The sequence below is a fragment of the Cydia strobilella genome, chromosome 12 (assembly GCF_947568885.1).
Source record: "Cydia strobilella chromosome 12, ilCydStro3.1, whole genome shotgun sequence".
In the NCBI taxonomy this organism is placed as follows: Eukaryota; Metazoa; Arthropoda; class Insecta; order Lepidoptera; family Tortricidae; genus Cydia; species Cydia strobilella.
Genome location: NC_086052.1, coordinates 4,115,440 through 4,134,352, shown reverse-complemented (window position 1 = coordinate 4,134,352; position 18,913 = coordinate 4,115,440).

Below are 18,913 nucleotides of genomic sequence, written 5' to 3'. Positions count from 1 at the left end.
TTTTCGTAAAGCGCATTTTATGGATCTTAAAATAATAGTACATAAAGATCATGGCAAAGATACATTAAATCATTTCAATAATTAATGTAAACCGTGACAAGGTCATTCGGCCAATGGGTGTTCAATAATTTCTTTTTATTTTTCATTTTAATTTTTTCATTTGTTCTCATTTTTATGAATAAAGTAGTTTAGGTATAATAACAATATCTTCCTTTATCATCCCTGTATGCTACCAAACACCGCATTACAATTTGCGCGGCTAGAACTTTTATAAAATAAATATCTTACTACTTGTATTAAACGCCCGCGAAAACCAGCCAGTGCCGTCGAAAACTGCAAAAAGCTGAAAAGTCAGTTAGGCGGTTATTCCGGCCGGCCGGCGTAAGACAAAAGTAGGCGGGCGCCCTCCGCGGAACGAATAGGCCGAGCTTTTCTCACTCTCTTAAATGCTCTTGGCTACTCTACTGCGAACTAGCAGCCTTGATACTTTATTTCTTAGTACTTACTATTTAATACGGAATTAATGCGGAGAAGTGTGGCTGCAGGGTGCAGGGTAAGTGTGGCTGGCATTCACATTTAGGCCTGTTTACACATAGAATAGTGTTTAATATGAGTTTTTGCATTAGCACTAAAGGCAAGTAGCAAATGTTTAACGTCACAATAAACACTAATCAATGTGAAAACAGGTCCAAATGTGAAGGCCAGACACACTTATCCAAGTACCACACTTAGCCATATAGACCTTACTTATTTCTATTTTATTTTATTACAACTTAGGTCAATATCCTATAGAAAGCTCCAGTGTGAAAATGTCCATATATCGTTTAACTCATAAGTAGGTACTAAAAAAGTTTTTTATCTAAATGTCTGGGTCAATAGCATTTTGAATACAATTTTTTATGTTTGACGATCTTTTTGTGAAATTCTTAGTATTAAATTTGATCTGTATAATAATTCAATATTATTATGGAATAATATTAACATCAATAAATATGTACATATTCGAACTTAAACTATCGTGAGACATATTTCAAAATATTCACAACGCACAACCGCCGCAGACACTCGTCCCTGAGGAAGGATTTCCAAAGAATCCGAAACATGTCGCCAAAAGCGACTAAAAATAATAGTGAGTGAAACCGTACTGATCTAAATTTTATGTACACATTATTCACCATTTATAAGTGCTTGTTGCTACGCTTACATGAATAAAGTATATTTTAAATAGTTATTCAATTAGATTTTTTTTAATGAAAAAGTTAAAGGATCAAGATGAGTCAGTCGTCCCGCTCGCCACAAGTGTGGTTGTAGTGTCGGCCGCGAGTCTTTGTCGCGCTAGTATCGCTAATAAAGCTTTACACTATTATTATGTTGGTACCTACTGCATTGTCATTAGGAGCACTTGAGACAACACTAGTTTATACGTTCATTAGAGAGATACTTAAGAGTTTGTCTTACATAATTAAGAGATCTTACATAGGGTTAGATACTTTTTGATTTTTAGGAAAATTAGGTTCTCTTTCAATATGGAACGTTTTTAAATTTTGAAACTAATTAATTATTCACCCCAACTCTTCTGCCGATACTTTTTATATTAGATACCTATACTAACGTGGGTGGGTCATTCATATAGCGTCTTACGTAAGCGAAACAACTCGCGAACGCGAAGCGAAGCGGCGGTGGCTCGGTGCGGCGGGCCCAAGGCGTTCGCGTTCGCAACGAGATCGCCCACGCAGGACACTTCTATAGGTATCAAAGGATTGATTCACCCCGCGCCGCATCGCTTCGCTTTGCGTTCGCGTGTTGTTCGCCTACGTAGTACACTGCGTCACAATTGTCACAAACCATTGTTTGCAAGTTGACTTTCCTACAAATATTGCAACACTGCGTACCATGCACCTTTCATGATAAAGTTATATATAGGTAAGTTTACTTTTAGTGTTAATTTTAATTTATTTGTAGTTTTAGTTTATTTAAATAAGTTACACTAGACTTACCTATATAGACCATGATTACCTTTTGTATTGTTTTCGAGCTCCCGATATTTCAACGCAGTTACATGCATCTTGTTCAAGGAAAAGGAAGAGGGTGTCAAGGTAATCACGGTCTATATCCCGGTCAATATAAGTCTAGTGAAAATGACCGTGAATCATTCAAAACTGTTAAATAAGTTAGGTTATTTAAGTTAATTTACCGCTCTTTTTAGGGTTCCGTACCTTAAAAGAAAAAACGGAACCCTTATAGGATCACTCGTGCGTCTGTCTGTCTGTCTGTCCGTCTGTCACAGCCTATTTTCTCCGAAACTACTGGACCAATTAAGTTTAAATTTGGTATACATATGTAAGTTTGTGACCCAAAGACGGACATGTAAAGTAAACAAATTAATTTTAAACATGGGGGCCACTTTTGGGGGGTAATTGGGAAAATTAAAAAATAAAGTTGTATAAACTATATCGTGTTACATATCAAATGAAAGAGCTCATTGTGAAAATCTCAAATATATTTCTTTTATAATTTTAGGAAAAACAGTTTAGAAGTTATTCAAGAAAATAGGCAAAAAATTACCATTCCCCTTTATCTCCGTAACTACTGGGTCTAAAATTTTGAAAAAAATACACAAAATATATCTTTACCTATAGATTACAGGAAAACCTATTAGAAATGTGCAGTCAAGCGTGAGTCGGTCTTAACTACTTAGTTTTTGGTCCAACTTTTGTTTTTAGAGACATTTCAAGCACGTTTCGCATAAAAAATACATTGTTTAAATTTGTGTAATGTACGGAACCCTTGGAACGCGAGTCCGACTCGCACTTGGCCGATTTTTGTGTATCTGCACCGTAGTAGGCTTATTGAATAAATAGAGGAAAGAGGCGACTTTGCTCAGTCAGCGTGGGCGTTTTAGCACTAATCCTTAATACTTAGGTAAATTATTCACAATTACATCGGAAAAAAACAAAAAGCTCTAACTCCATTAGAAACAAAAATAAATTGAATTACAACTCGATCGACATTTTCGATTTGGAGCCCTAACTCAATTAGATGGGCGCGCTGATGGAAAAATAAAATAAATACGGGAACAAAAAAAAATTAAAACAAAAAGAGCTCAGATATAATTTGAAATATCTCCGTAAATGCAAAGTGCGAGTGCTGTTATTTTATTCAAATGAGGGAACTTTTTTTTCAACCCCTTTCGCGTCGCCATCAAAGTGGCCTGATATTCAATTAAAAAAAGAAGAGCGGGCCGCGACTGAAAATTAATCAGAAAAAATGCTTTTAGCTAGATCTACATTTTAATGAAATTATTATTGACGAGAGTTGTATAAATGGTGTCCTTTGTCCAGATTGCGTCTGTAACGGATACTGAAGCTTTTAACAGTTTTTTTTTCACTTCTTTTTATAGTTGGTCAAGCAAATCTTCTCAGTAGAAAAAGGCGGCAAATTTAAAAATGTAGGCGCGAAGGGATATCGTCCCATAGACAATTTGAATTTCGCGCCTTTTTCTACTGACAAGATTTGCTTGACCATTAAATTTGCTGTCTCATAAATGTGTTTAAATGTTTTTTTTTGTATTGTTTTGTGTTTTTATATTTTACTTTTATATTCATATTATAAATAACCTAGCCTAAGAAGGAAAGGAATAAAGATAATATTAGTACAGCCTCAGTTTTTATTTAAGTAGGGTTAACTCGCATTATATTTGGTGACACGCCTAATTTGGTGATACAAGTTTTGAAGCATGATACCGAGGAAAGCTAGTGAATTTGGGGCTTTGTATTGGGCCTCACGGCAAAGCTGCCGAAGCCGTGAAGCCGTGAGGTCCCATTTAAAAGGCCCTAATTAACTAGCTTTCCTGGGTGTCACTGTCATGCTTCAAAACTTGTATCACAGAATTAGGCGTGTCACCAAATAATGCTAGTTTACCCAAGGCAATAAACACACAGTCCGACTGGATTGCGTTGTAAACCTTCAGGGCCCGATCCCGGGGGACAATGACACGTGTCATTTTTTTTAATCATTTTGACCTAATTATAGTAATGACTAATGAGTCAGCGGTAGCAATGGTGGAGCTTTTCAACAGTGGTACGATTCGTATGATAATTAGTAATTTGGTAATAGGGAGTATTACTGCAATGTTCTGCCAGCTGAGTGCAGAACTAGTGCACATCGTAAACCATAGAGCAACTTATATATACTATGCATTAAACAGTTTTTTGACAAGTTTTCACTATGACATTGATGCATCAATGCTTGTTTACAGGTACCGCGAAACGCGAAAATCGAAATTTCGTTATCTGCCTCTATCGATCGAATATGCAAGAGTGATAAAGAGGCAAAAACCGAACTTTCGATTACGGTTGATTGTGCTAGTGACACCCTCTACGCAGTTTTGCGTATGCCCTAGCTATTACGTGAGACAAGGGATTGAATACTACTGACTGAATATTCTATGATTATAACACATTAGCGAAAGAATTGTGTGAGTCTGAGTAGTGTGTATTGTGTATAAAGAATTGTGTGAGTACAGTAGTGTGTATTGTGTATAAAGATATATATTTTAACCTCGTAAAGGCTGATGGTCCTACATATAGTGCCTACCTATTATGAGGAAAGAGGACGGCCGCTTCTCCATACAAACGTAGTTCCTATTTTCCTCTCTGGATATTGACATAATGGTTTTTTTTACATAAATTGATGTATGTTAACCATAGCTATGACTAAGTTTGACTTTTTTCGATTATTGTAAAAATTTGGTGCGGAAAACAGATTTCATATTACAAATTTTTAAATGCTCCTAACTTAAAATAATTAGAAATTGGAAAAAAATCGAATAGTTGTGGTTTAACACTAAACTCTCGCGTTTTGTACACATAACTGTAACTGTTAACCATCAGGCGGGCCGCATGCTTGATTGCCACCGACGTGGTAAAAAAAAAAAACATAATTAATGTCATTAACGCGTCTAACCCGTGAATATTTCAATTGACATTTTGCTGGGACGTCAGTCTTCCGTGACCACAGCTAGTGCAACCTAGCTGAAAGGTCGGAAGAAAGGAAAAAGGTGAAATAAGGAAATTTGATCGCGTTAGACCCGTTAATGACATTAATTATAGCTGAAGTTAATGTACAACAAATTGTGTCAAAATATTTTCAATAATGTTAATAGAGGAGGTAAATGAGGACTAAGTTTGTATGAAAAGGTGACTTCACGCCGGTTCTCCACTTTCGTCTTAAGTTCGGTGAAATTTAAATATTTTTTGACGACCGGTCTGGCCTAGTGGGTAGTGACCCTGCCTATGAAGCCGATGGTCTTGGGTTCGAATCCCGGTAAGGGCATTTATTTGTGTGATGAGCACAGATATTTGTTTCTGAGTCATGGATGTTTTCTATATATGTATTTGTATATTATATATATCGTTGTCTACCCACAACACAAGCCTTCTTGAGCTTACCGGTGAGAGTTAGTCAATTTGTGTAAGAATGTCCTTATATATATTTTTTTATATAAATCAGAAATAGAGTTTTTTTTTGTTTTATTTTGTCCAATTTTCAAACAAAGGAATATTAACCCTATTTTCAACACCGTAAGTTCATATTTCACTGGCAAATTTTGGATTTTTTAATAGAAAGGTTAATAGAAATAACTACCATGACTCGTGAAAGATGTTAACAATTAATTACTTTGTAACATAATAATAATAATAAAATACTTTATTGTGCACTACAAAGAAAAATACATGTTACAAACAATGACAGGACATAAGTGAGTAGGTAACAACAGGCGGACTTATCGCTAAAAAGCGATCTCTTCCAGACAACCTTCAGATAGCGATTCAGTGGCTAGAAATAAGTTAATAGGCAGTGCAAAATAACAAAGGTGTAAAGTTTACAAATCAAAAAAAATGCAAAATAAACATTTAGGTTTATATTGGGATATATTATTATTTTTAACCGACTTCAAGATTTCAAAGGAGGAGGTTCTCAATTCGGTTGTGTTTTTTTTTTTTTTTTTTTAATGTTTGTTACTCCATAACTCCGTCATTTCTGGACCGATTTTGAAAATTCCTTTTTTGGTTGTAAGTATATACATACAGATTGGTCCCGTTTTTGTCAAAAAGCAGTTCTGATGATGGAATCCATGAGGAATCGAGGGAACTCCTCAAATGTTAAAGGCATACATATACTGAATAATTAAAAAAAAATGCAAAATAAACATTTAGGTTTATATTGGGATATATTATTATTTTTAACCGACTTCAAGATTTCAAAGGAGGAGGTTCTCAATTCGGTTGTATGTTTTTTTTTTTTTTTTTAATGTTTGTTACTCCATAACTCCGTCATTTCTGAACCGATTTTGAAAATTCTTTTTTTGTTTGTAAGTATATACATACAGATTGGTCCCGTTTTTGTCAAAAAGCAGTTCTGATGATGGAATCCATGAGGAATCGAGGGAACTCCTCAAATGTTAAAGGCATACATATAGTGATTTTAGTATTTTCATCAACAAATCAAGCACTTACATTTAAAAAAGTGACATTTGATGAAGTGGAACTGCTGATGATGATCAGAACGGAACTCTTCAATGACGCATAGTTCACGTTTGGCGATTTGTCCTCTTCGTTATGTTTGTTAAGCAAATTAGGTTTTCAAGAAACATTTTTGTCAAGCTCGAGTTCTGATGATGGGATCCATGAGGAATCGAGGGAACTCCTCAAATGTGAAAGGCATACATATAGTGATTCTTGTATTTTTATAAACAAATCCAGCACTTCCATTTTAAAAAGTGACATTTGATGAAGTGGAACTGCTGATGATGATCAGAACGGAACCCTTCAATGACGCATAGTTCACGTTTGGCGATTTGTCCTCTTCGTTATGTTTGTTAAGCAAGTTAGGTTTTCAAGAAACATTTGTCAAGCTCGAGTTCTGATGATGGGATCCATGAGGAATCTAGGGAACTCCTCAAATGTGAAAGGCATACATATAGTATTTTTTGTATTTTTATAAACAAATCCAGCACTTCCATTTTAAAAAGTGACATTTGATGAAGTGGAACTGCTGATGATGATCAGAATGGAACTCTTTAATGACGCATAGTTCACGTTTGGCGATTTGTCCTCTTCGTTATGTTTGTTAAGCAAGTTAGGTTTTCAAGAAACATTTGTCAAGCTCGAGTTCTGATAATGGGATCCATGAGGAATCGAGGGAACTCCTCAAATGTTAAAGGCTTACATATAGTGATTTTAGTATTTTCATCAACAAATCAAGCACTTACATTTAAAAAAATGGTATTTGATGAAGTGGAACTGCTGAAGATGATCAGGATGGAACTCTTTAATGACGCATAGTTTACGTTTGGCGATTTGTCCTCTTCTTTATGTTTGTTAAGCAACTTAAGTTTTTAAGACATATTTTTGTCAAGCTCGAGTTCTGATGATGAGACCCACGAGGAACCGAGGGAACTCCTCAAATGTGAAAGGCATACATATTGTGATTTTTGTTTTTTTATCAACAAATCCAGCATTTACATTTAAAAAAGTGACATTTGATGAAATGGAAACTGCTGATAATGATCAGAATGGAACTCTTCAATGACACATAGTTCACGTTTGGCGATTTGTTCTTTTCCTTATGGACCCAGACCTAAACTTGGACCCGGACTCGGACCCGGACCCGGGTCTGAACATGGACCCCAACTCGGACCTGGACCCGGACCGAACTCTGACCCAAACTTGGATCCGGACAGCCGGACACGGACCTGGACTCTGATCCGGACCCGGAAATGCTAATAGAAAAGTGGCTTAGGTGGGTCACAGAACAGAACTGCTATCAGAAAAGTAGGTTAGGTTAGAGCTGTGACCCTTACAGAAACGAAATGCTATCAGAAAAGTAGGTTAGGTTAGGTTAGAACTGCGACCCTTACAGAAATGAAATGCTACTAGAAAAGTGGATGGTTTTACCTCCTTTCCTACATTATTAGGCAAAAGATGCTGTCTTTTTCATTTCATTGTCTGGAATCTAAGAGTGCACCATCAACAATAAGTGAACTTTCAGCGGCATCCCCCATTGAAGTCGGTTGTTTTTTCTTAAAAATTATTACAGTTAAATTCACAACAATTATTACATGATATGATCTTAATGACCCTAAATTACTCTAGTTTATAATATATGATCGTAATCTAATGTAATTATCTATCTTCATTTATCTTGACCTTTCTTTCGACCAATAAAATAACATCACTTTTGAAACGGCAGAAAAAATAGATATCGTACGCGCGACGCGTTAAGTACCGTCAACTGGGGTGAATAGGGACAAAACTTTAAATGGGGTTTACCTGACAATTTCTTAAATAATAACCCACACAAATTGTATCATTCGATTGAAAATAATAGTAGATTTTGTATGATACCATTTGTGTGAGTAGTTATTAAGGAATTGTGGAATAAATTACATTTTAAGTTTAGTCCCTATTTACCCCAGTCATCCCTATTCATCCCGGTTGACGGTAAGTACCTATAAATAATGTCCAAATTCATATAAGTTTTTATTTACTCTAAATAACGTGCGAAAATCTTTAATATTTAAATCAACATATCAACCCCACTATAACTTAGCCATTACTCTCCATAAATCGGAAGACCCTAATAGCCAACCTCCTAAGCCAGAGAGCTCCGGATTCTACCTAATGCACTTAAAACCGGCCAGCTTAAATCATCGTCATCGTTTGTTGAACAAGACCCCGGTCACATATCAGGGGACACCCCCCTACCCACCCCCCTATAATTTTGGGCCTAGACTGGGCATAGATTTCTAGTCTCAACGTGCAAGGGGTTTTGTGGAGCTAAATGATGTATCTACGTATAGTCTTTGACGCGCACATGTGTGTGTGAGGCTTGTGACTTTAGGTAGGAATTCTGATGCATTTCTTAGCGCCTGTCAATTCGCTTGAGTTATACACGAATGACTGGTATCAGATTTCTGCGTTATTTATTCATAATTAAACAAATATCAGAGTACATCTTACACAGTTCAACCTAGCCCCAAACTAAGCAAAGCTGCTATGGCTGCTAGGCGACGATATACATACTTATATAGATAAATACATACTTATATACATAGACAACCATGACTCGGGAACAAATATTTGTGTTCATCACACAAATAAATGTCCTTACCGGGATTCGAACCCAGGACCATCGGCTTCACAGGCAGGGTCACTACCCACCAGGCCAGACCGGTCGTCAAATTAACGATAATGAAATTATGAACTGTATTGTATTTATAACATATAACATATGAATTGGGTTATGCGCTTATGCGGTAGGACCTACCCATCGTTAGTCATTTGTTTTCTCTCGATGAAATCGTAAATATTTCAGGATGTTAGGCAAAAAACTTATAGAATCCGTTATTTTTAGTAAGTAATAAAATAGGCAACAAAAAACCGAAAATGAAAGCCCTTAGGATTAGTCTTACCCTAATGAATATTTGTTTTCATCAATCTAATAAACAAAGAAGTGACATTGGATTGTTTAGCGCTAAATCTAGACTTAATTCGTTACAACTAATAATAATCAAGTACGCTTATTTCTCACCTTGTTTTAAAAAGATACAGAATCCCTAAAGGCAGTTGTAAAATTGAGTAAATTAATTATTTCTCCGCCAAGCCTAACTCTATCTCGAATCAGAGCGGAAAACAAAAGGATCGACATTGAATTTTTCTCGACTTAATCTTGTATTCAAATTTTAATTATATCATTCCGGCGTTTGAATAAAAACGAATTCATTTCGTCCCGTCGGTGAATAATAATGTACGAGGTTTGAGTCAAACGGCCGTCTGTCACACCGTGCACATTGAAAATTGTAATAACCATTATTTATAGGCATATTTTATACGCATATGTGACGTTCCACGGGAAAAGGTACCTTATGGCGGTCGGCACTTTCGTCACGTAGCAACGCAGTAGTAGGTATTGGAGTGTCGTCAATAATAGCGTAAGTGCCAACCGCCATAAGGTACCTTTACCGTGCAGCGTCACATATATATCATTCAATGATGGCGTTTCGTAATATGTCTAGGAGTTTCATAATCTGGCGGATTTTGCGATCTGTATTACCTACACGACCTTTATAATATATTAGTAATATGTTCCCTCAATTTCTCCAGAACTGCATCTTTAGATCCTGTGAAGTGTACCCGTTCGAACAAAAAAAGAATCTCTCCTCTTTACGGTAATTATTACCGAAAAAAAAATGAGATTTTTTTAATTATTGCGATATTGTTTTATCACTTTCAATGCAAAATTACAAAAGTTGGATATGGTACCGTCACTAGCATGATGGAAAGTAATTGAGAATGTAGCTTACTGATTAAGTAGCAAAATATTTAATTAATTTAGTAATTCTTATTAAATTTAGTAGTGATTTAGTAGCAGTATCACAACACGAATAGACATAGATCCCGTAATGTCATAGAGACCCCTACTAGCAAATACCAGGGCAAAATATTTGGGCCGATTGTTTGTTTGTTGTCAAACTTTTGTTTTTTGTTAGATTTGGATAACATTAAGTTGATTTGAAAAGCTCCTGATTCTCGCACTTAAACAATAATAATAGTGAGTAAAAACCGTACTGATCTAAATATGTAGCTCCTGATTCTAGTCGGAATTAAAAAAAAAACGATCAGAGAAATATATTTTAGAACATACTGGTGAATTTGCGCTTATATCATCAGGTGACAGCCAAAACTCACAAATTACCACCACAAGTTCATAGCAATAGTGAACCATATTACCAGTGTTATGGGGACTTTTGGACCGGCTACGGTCCGAAGTGGGGACTTGGCCTAGTTTAATTTAGTGTTTAGTTGACAAAGCCTGTTGCGGATTATATCATTTGTTAGTAGGTGACGAAGCCTGTAGCTGATTTATTGTTGTAAGCACTTGACGAAGCCTGTGTTGCTGGTCATGAACTATGTGTTGTATATAATAAATGATTATTGGACCATATTAGTACTAAAATACAGTTTATTTTTGTTTAATTATATTAGTAATTAGTGAGTTTTGGTTATCACCTGTCGATATTGTACATGTACAGCATATGAAACTCGTATCTATATATCCACCAAATATTATCGAAATCTGACAAAACACAAAAATTTAAAAATAAATAGCTATCAAATGGACACCACAGATCACCAGAGGCTGGCCAACAAGGAGAAGTATTTGTTTTACGTGTATGAATGTAAGAATGTAACCATGCAATACCTACGTGTTTTAAAGTAAATTATGTTTATTTTGTGGCGACTAGCGACTGGCGGGAGCAAAGCAGTGGCGAGTGGCGGAAGACATCCCCTGCCTTTTCCCAGCAGTGGGACACAATATAGGCCAAATAAGTAAATAAAACCGGCCAAGTGCGAGTCGGACTCGCGCACCGAGGGTTCCGTACTTTTTAGTATTCGTTGTTATAGCGGCAACAGAAATACATCATCTGTGAAAATTTCAACTGTCTAACTATCACGGTTCATGAGATACAGCCTGGTGACAGACAGACGGACAGACGGACAGATGGACAGACGGACAGACGGACAGCGGAGTCTTAGTAATAGGGTCCCGTTTTTACCCTTTGAGTACGGAACTCTAATAAAAATGGGCCATTTACCGATGTAAAGGGATAAGGGATATGAAAGATGATGAGACGGTGTAACATACAGCCAGGGTTATGGAGATCAACAACTAATACATAGATATTAGTTACCTATAGAGGTACGTTGCTGTATCCGGAAAAGCACTTTTCATATTTCCGTATGCATATTGAAATTATGGAATTATGCTTAGAATATTTTTGTGACGTCATTATTTATGCAAAAGCAAGTTAATGTTTCCATTGCAATGTGATTTTCATGCAGTTTATTTATAACTTCTAAATTAGTCTGTGCATTTTGTATTGCTGCTAACTAAGTACTAAACAAACGCAGCTAAAATAAAAGTAATACATTTTCCTACAATTATAAATCTTAGAAATCGCTTTAGTAGGTAGATGTGGTATGTACTTAGTTTCAAAGAAAGGAAATAGCCAGCCTGTTACAGATGAATTAGTCTAAGGCTGCGTCTTACGTAGTTATAGGCGAACAACTCGCGAACGCGAAGCGAAGCGGCGCGCGGCGAGGAAGAAACAAACCGTTGATACGTATGAAAGTGTCCTAGGTGAGCGTTCTTCGCGCTAAAGCGAAGCGTCGTCGTTCGCCTACGTAAGACGCTAAGTAAGGTTTGAGTGGACGCTCGAAGCGGAGCGTTCGGCGGGGCGTTTAGCGTGGCGTCGGGCTCACAAGTGATTTGAGCAGCGTGCACTAAGGCCGCTCCTATACGTTTGCATTTGTTTAACATGCACGCTGCACGCCCCGCCCCGCTGCACTCGGGCCTCACACTAGGCCCTGGTCTGCGCCGTGCGCCGCGTCTGGCGTGTGAGAGAGACCACTATAGTGCATTTCCATAGTAAGCATTCGTACGCCGCGTATAGGGTCACGCCGGACGCGACCTACGGCGTTTGTTGCAGACCCGGTCCTTATTAGGGGCGTTAGGGCGTCCGCTAGGTGGCGCGGGTGCACGAAGCGGGCGCACGCACGCGGGTGCGCGGCTGCCATTGAAAGTTAAATCCATCGCACGCGTCCGCACATCTTAGCGTTGCTCATACTATTTTTCGTTAACCCGCTCACCCGCTCCGTGCAAGCTAGTCGCCTTTAGATCCAAAGGTTAAAGTTTTAATTTTACTTTTCTGTTCCCAAAAGTTGAACCATTCGTTAGTAAAATGTAATTATATTTCATAGTTAATTAAATAAAATAACCGGACATGTGCGAGTCGGACTCGCCCACCGAGGGTTCCGTACTTTTTAGTATTTGTTGTTATAGCGGCAACAGAAATACATCATCTGTGAAAACTTCAACTGTCTAGCTATCACGGTTGATGAGGTACAGCCTGGTGACAGACAGACGGACAGCGGAGTCTTAGTAATAGGGTCCCGTTTTTATCCTTTGGGTACGGAACCCTAAAAACGAACTAATTTTGCATTAAACTCAAGGTGAACACAAGTTATAACTGCAACAAACAGTTATTGAATCTAACACAGTGCACATCCCGCATTGTTTGCCGACGCCGAGACGACAAATACGACAGAATGAAGATATAGGGCGGACTATTTCTAGACTATTCGCTAAGTCTTCTTCACAGACCATATAGACAAAACTGTTTGGATATTTTCTAACCATCTATGAATAGGTATTCTAGGTAGGTGTTTGTCTTTTAGCTAGGTAGCTAAAATACAAAAACCGGCAAACATGGTGGCGTGTTTTTAGTTAAGTATTAGCGACCCGCCCCGGCTTCGCACGGGTTACACCTTAACAAATTATACACCTAAATTACCTAAACCTTCCTTAAGAATCACTCTATTGATAGGTGAAAACCGCATGAAAATCCATTCAGTAGGTTTGAGTTTATCGCGAACATACATACACACAAATAGACAGACGCGGCGGGGGATTTTGTTTTAGGATATATTTTATTTTTTAGTTTTCCGTACCCTAAAGGGTAAAAACGGGACCCTATCACTAAGACTCCGCTGTCCGTCTGTCCGTCTGTATGTCTGTCACTAGGCTGTATCTCATGAACCGTGATTAGCTAGACAGTTGAAATTTTCACAGATGATGTATTTCTGTTGCCGCTATAACAACAAATAATAAAAAGTACGGAAACCTCGGTACGCGAGTCCGACTCGCACTTGGCCGGTTTTATTTTATTTTAATTTATTGTTATATAAAGAAAACATACATTAACAGTTACAAACATTTCGCCAAACTGTTTAACAGTTTGTTGGCGGTGCAAACATTTTCACTATAAGGTGTAGTGAGGTGTAATTTGATTGAATAGTATCCGACATTTTGTCTTTTTTTTTTCAAAACTAGGGATCAACTTAAAACAACTGTGTGTCGACACGACACGACAAAAGTGATTTAAGAATAGGTTGACAGTAGACGGTCGCGCACCACTCGGTTCAGTCGGTTCTGTTTGCTAAATATTTGTTGCATCTTCCATTCAAGTATAAAACAAAAGATATACAGTGGTATCGATTAGAACAGAATTTTGACGTTATGATTTCAGAGCGTTTGGGGAACGACTAACGAACAACTTGATTCCTGCCGGCCTAGCCAAGGTGACAATCGCTATCGCTTCGACAACGAAACGCTTTGTGTCTGTCTATTACTCTTCCAAATTAGTGCGACAGTGACAGTTGCGTTTCGATCGCTACGGAGCGTAAGCGATTGGCATGTTGGCTACGCGGCCACCCACTGCGAAACATTTTCCCTGTGGAGGGTGGCCTCTATACTTTTCACATTTACTACTCACTGGCATAGATTTAAAAAATAAAATGATTATGACACTCGCTGTGCACACAAGCCAGTTTATTCGATATACCTAATCATTTATTGCTTACCATTGCTTACTGACAAAGTTTGAAAAATTCGAAGGGTATCTAGGGTGACACAATGTCAAAGAGCAATTATGTATAGGGTTGTTACAATGCAAATTAGAAACGATTTTTTACGATTCTCGATTAAATCTGCAAAGGGCATATAATCGGTTTTATTGGTGATGATTTATATTTTTTATTATACATTGCACCTTCACAATTTGACGCGACTGAAACGATTTGACACGAGCGGAATCGATTTGGTCGATGAGTAGTCTAACTCTATTGCAATTGAGTTCCGTTTTACATAATGAAACTCAACGATATCCATTTTTTTATAACAAAATATTACCTATATATTTTGGTGATTTGTGTCTATTATAATGAGATATTCTAAGCTACGAAGATATGTATTTTTGTCCTATTGGGATTCAAGTTATTTTTGTTAAAAAAGGATTGGTCTGAAACGTCAATGGCATGGAATGAAAAAAAAAACAAGTGTCACCGGTTAGAACAAAAATTTGACAGTTCCGAACAACTGGCAGGCCGATATCGTCCGGCGGACTGATAGTCAGTGGGCCCCTTAAAAGGTTGACGAATTCAATTCCTCAAAGGTTTGTCGATTGTATTTTGCATGATATTATGTGGGCATCCTACCATAAATTATAAATAATAAGTTATCTTATCGCTCGATCAAGTGACCATCTACCTGTTAGTGATAAGGATAAGACTTCTTCTTCCTCGCGTTGTCCCGGCATTTTGCCACGGCTCATGGGAGCCTGGGGTCCGCTTGGCAACTAATCCCAAGATTTGGCGTAGGCACTAGTTTTTACGAAAGCGACTGCCATCTGACCTTCCAACCCAGAGAGAAAACTAGGCCTTGTTGGGATTAGTCCGGTTTCCTCACGATGTTTTCCTTCACCGAAAAGCGACTGGTAAATATCAAACGATATTTCGTACATAAGTTCCGAAAAACTCATTGGTACGAGCCAGGGTTTGAACCTGCGACCTTCAGATTGCAAGTCGCACGCTCTTACCGCTAGGCCACCAGCGCCATATAAGGATAAGACTAATGAATCTTTTTTTTATAAGCATGAGTGATGTTCACTAAGTTAAATAAAATAAATTACGAGTATTTAACACCGAGTACGAAATAACGCACAAAAAACGGAAAAACATAGACCGCAGTAATTTTTCGACACATTTCTATAATATCAAAAAGCATTTTTGATCAATTTATCATAAAAGTATTAGTTCATACACTACCGTTGCACATCTACAGCTAAAATTTTAGCATTCCTAATTCCAATAATTGCAGCCATTCTATATTATTTAATTCCCTATAATGACTATCTCGCTCGCGGCATATCTCGGCGGAATTAAGTCGCGATTAGCATACGTAATGACCGCCTTATCGCACCCTTAATTGCGCCCTAATGAATCAAGTACTTATTGACGGTGCCGCACACAAAGCTAACTATATTTATACTTATAAATATACACAAATCTAATTATAGGAAACTTGAAGGGGGCAGCACAGAAGACACGTATTTATTGATCTGCCTAGTCAATTTCTTATAATAATGTAGAATATTGCTGTAAATTAGGCCACAAGATAAAAGTTTCCAACGCATAAGACTGGGTTTCAATGAATTCTTTGCCACTGATTCGTAGGTATTTACTTGTAATCAACTTAAAAACTTTGGATCTCGCCCAGCTTTGTTCTTATTCGTATCCGACAGAAGGTTCGGTCATTTTTCGGCTGAAGGTGCGATTTCGGCCGAGCAAAACCGCAACTAGAGCAAAACCGAAATCAACAGCTTTGATTTCGGTTTCGAAAAAAAGATCAACCGATCTTTTTCCACTGCCGTCGGACAGTTCTTAATATCCCAGGGTGCGTAGCCAACATGCCAACGAAACGCAACTGTCATTGTCGCACTAATATGGAAAAGTGATAGAGGTGACACCGCTACGCTACGGAGCGTTAACGATTGGCATGTTGGCTAAGCACCCAGGTACTGAAACGACAATTCGATAAGACAATAATTCCTAAAATAAATGCTGTAGGAAGATTTCTGCTCACAAGACAGGGGTGCAGAACGCGAATACCATAAAAAAATATAGGGATGTCCAAACCGCCTAGGATTTCAATAGGAGAGTTGTCAGCGGAGACAACATAAGATCGAACATCCTCACGATAAGTGTATACAGCCTCTATAGTTGACGTTTTTATATTATTTCAACTAGGTACCCTTAAAAGGATATAACCAAATGGAGTAGCCATTAACAGGCGTTCCCCTCTGTCAAAAATGGTCGGCCAATGGTCATACACAGTCATGGTATAATAATATACTCCGCCGTACTCTCTTCCAGAGTTTAAAGTACCAGGCGGAGTATACTATTATACCATGTACACAATGTATGGACTATGGACTACCGTTTATCTGACATGGCTATTTTGACGTTACGTATACATTTGACGTTCCCCTCCCCCGCAAATATGGGCAGACTTTTTGTACAGAAAATTACAGAGGTCCGTTTGGTTATATCCTCTAAGTAGGTACCTGTAACACCAATATCATAAACCGAAATAACAAATATTTTCATAGAAAGTAGAGGTAATGTAATTTGTTCTTAGACTAACACCAAAATCGTTTACAAGTGCAACCGAACGCCATTTTGATTATTAAGCTTTAAATTAAGCGCTTAAATCAGGCGCACAATCACATAAACATTTAAATTGACAGCCAACGGTAGCACGTCACTAGCGCACGCGCAGTAACTTTGTAACGGCGTCGATTGGGTATTAATTTAATTTTCTAATTGGACCTTTTACTGTTCTTCGTTTATGATTCATTCTTTTAATATTATGGCTTCAGTCCAGTGGGACTATTTCGCCAGTATCAAGGTCTTAGGAGCAGAGTATTGTTTTTGAGCTCCCGATATTTCGACGCTGTTACATGCATCTTGTTCACGAGTAAAATATCGGGAGCTCAAAAACAATACAAAAGGTAATCACGGTCTATATCCCGGTCATTATAACTATATAGAACTTAAATAATATTCATTCGTTCGTTTTATTTTCTTCTGGTAGTACTTTATGTAAGTAGCTGTGTGTCTGAGTCTAATCATTCATGCAACCATGCTGACACCGCAGATACCTAATATAGTATGAATACAACACTTCATAGCGTGCTACTTATTAAACTTCAAATCAAACGTGTAACTTGCGCACGCGCCCATAAACCAGTAAGCGACGCTACCGTTCGCGGCGCAGTAACTTTGTCGCGGCGGCTATCCGCTCATTTATTTAATTTGCAGCCTGGTTGTAATACTTGTATCTGTCATAGAGTAGTTTAAAATGCATTCTGTGTCTGCTATTTTAGGGTGGGGGTTATCAATAATTATTCTATTGGATGTAAAGTATTTGGTGACACCCATTTTGTAGAGCATTAAAAAAATAGAGATAAAAAAGGGCTGTCTGATTTTCATTTTAAGTCATTTTATTCATTAAAACTTAATTGCGCAGCAGCTTAATTTAACAAAAAAAGAGTACAAATGTCTGAGTTAACGCATTAAGGCATTCTTTACCAGTCAACAATTGGGACAGAAACAGTTAGTTTGTTTTAAATGTGAAATGTGATCAGTGCTGTTTCTGAACGCAACCACTTACGACCAATTGTTTAAATTGTATCTGAAATATTTACTCGCTCAATATTTCTCATTTTTCCAACAACTCCCACGGTTAACATCGCTCTGTATAATAATTTAAGTTTTTATTTAAAATACATAGTTTTTAGTAACATTACCATTCTCACCACTTAGATAGTTGGCAGTCCTCAACTGTGCGTTTCTCCAGAAACTTCCTGCCTCGCACAGCTAAACTGTGGAATGAACTGTCGCCTGGGGTATTTCCGGACCGATACGACCTTCAAACTTTCAAGAAAAGAGCGTACTCCCATCTTAAAGGCCGGCAACGCACTTACAACCCCTCTGGTGCTGCGGATGTCCATGGGCGGCGGTAATCGCTTAACATCAGATCATCCGTCTGCTCGTTTGCCTCCTATTTCATAAAAAAAAAACAAATAGTAACTATATTATTAACCACCAACGTGTGCTGTTCCTTGGTGCAACGGCTGCGCCGGCGCAGTAAGCTGTGCGCGTTCTAATTGCCGGGTGCCGTTCGACCACTTATCATAATGTCTCGCAAATCACGCGCAGGATAAGTCGCCGGAGAAATTGCATTAACAATTTAACACCAGTCATTACGCGATGATTGTCTTTCGTGCTACTGTCTTAAATCTTACGAAGATGTAAGTATGTACATACGGCATAAGAAATGGGGAACGCAGTTTGTAAAATAAAAATAGCCAGATTTTGTAAAGCTACAGGCAACCACTTTAAATTAATTTTTAACAAACAGAAACGTCTGCGAACGATGCTGGAAAAAA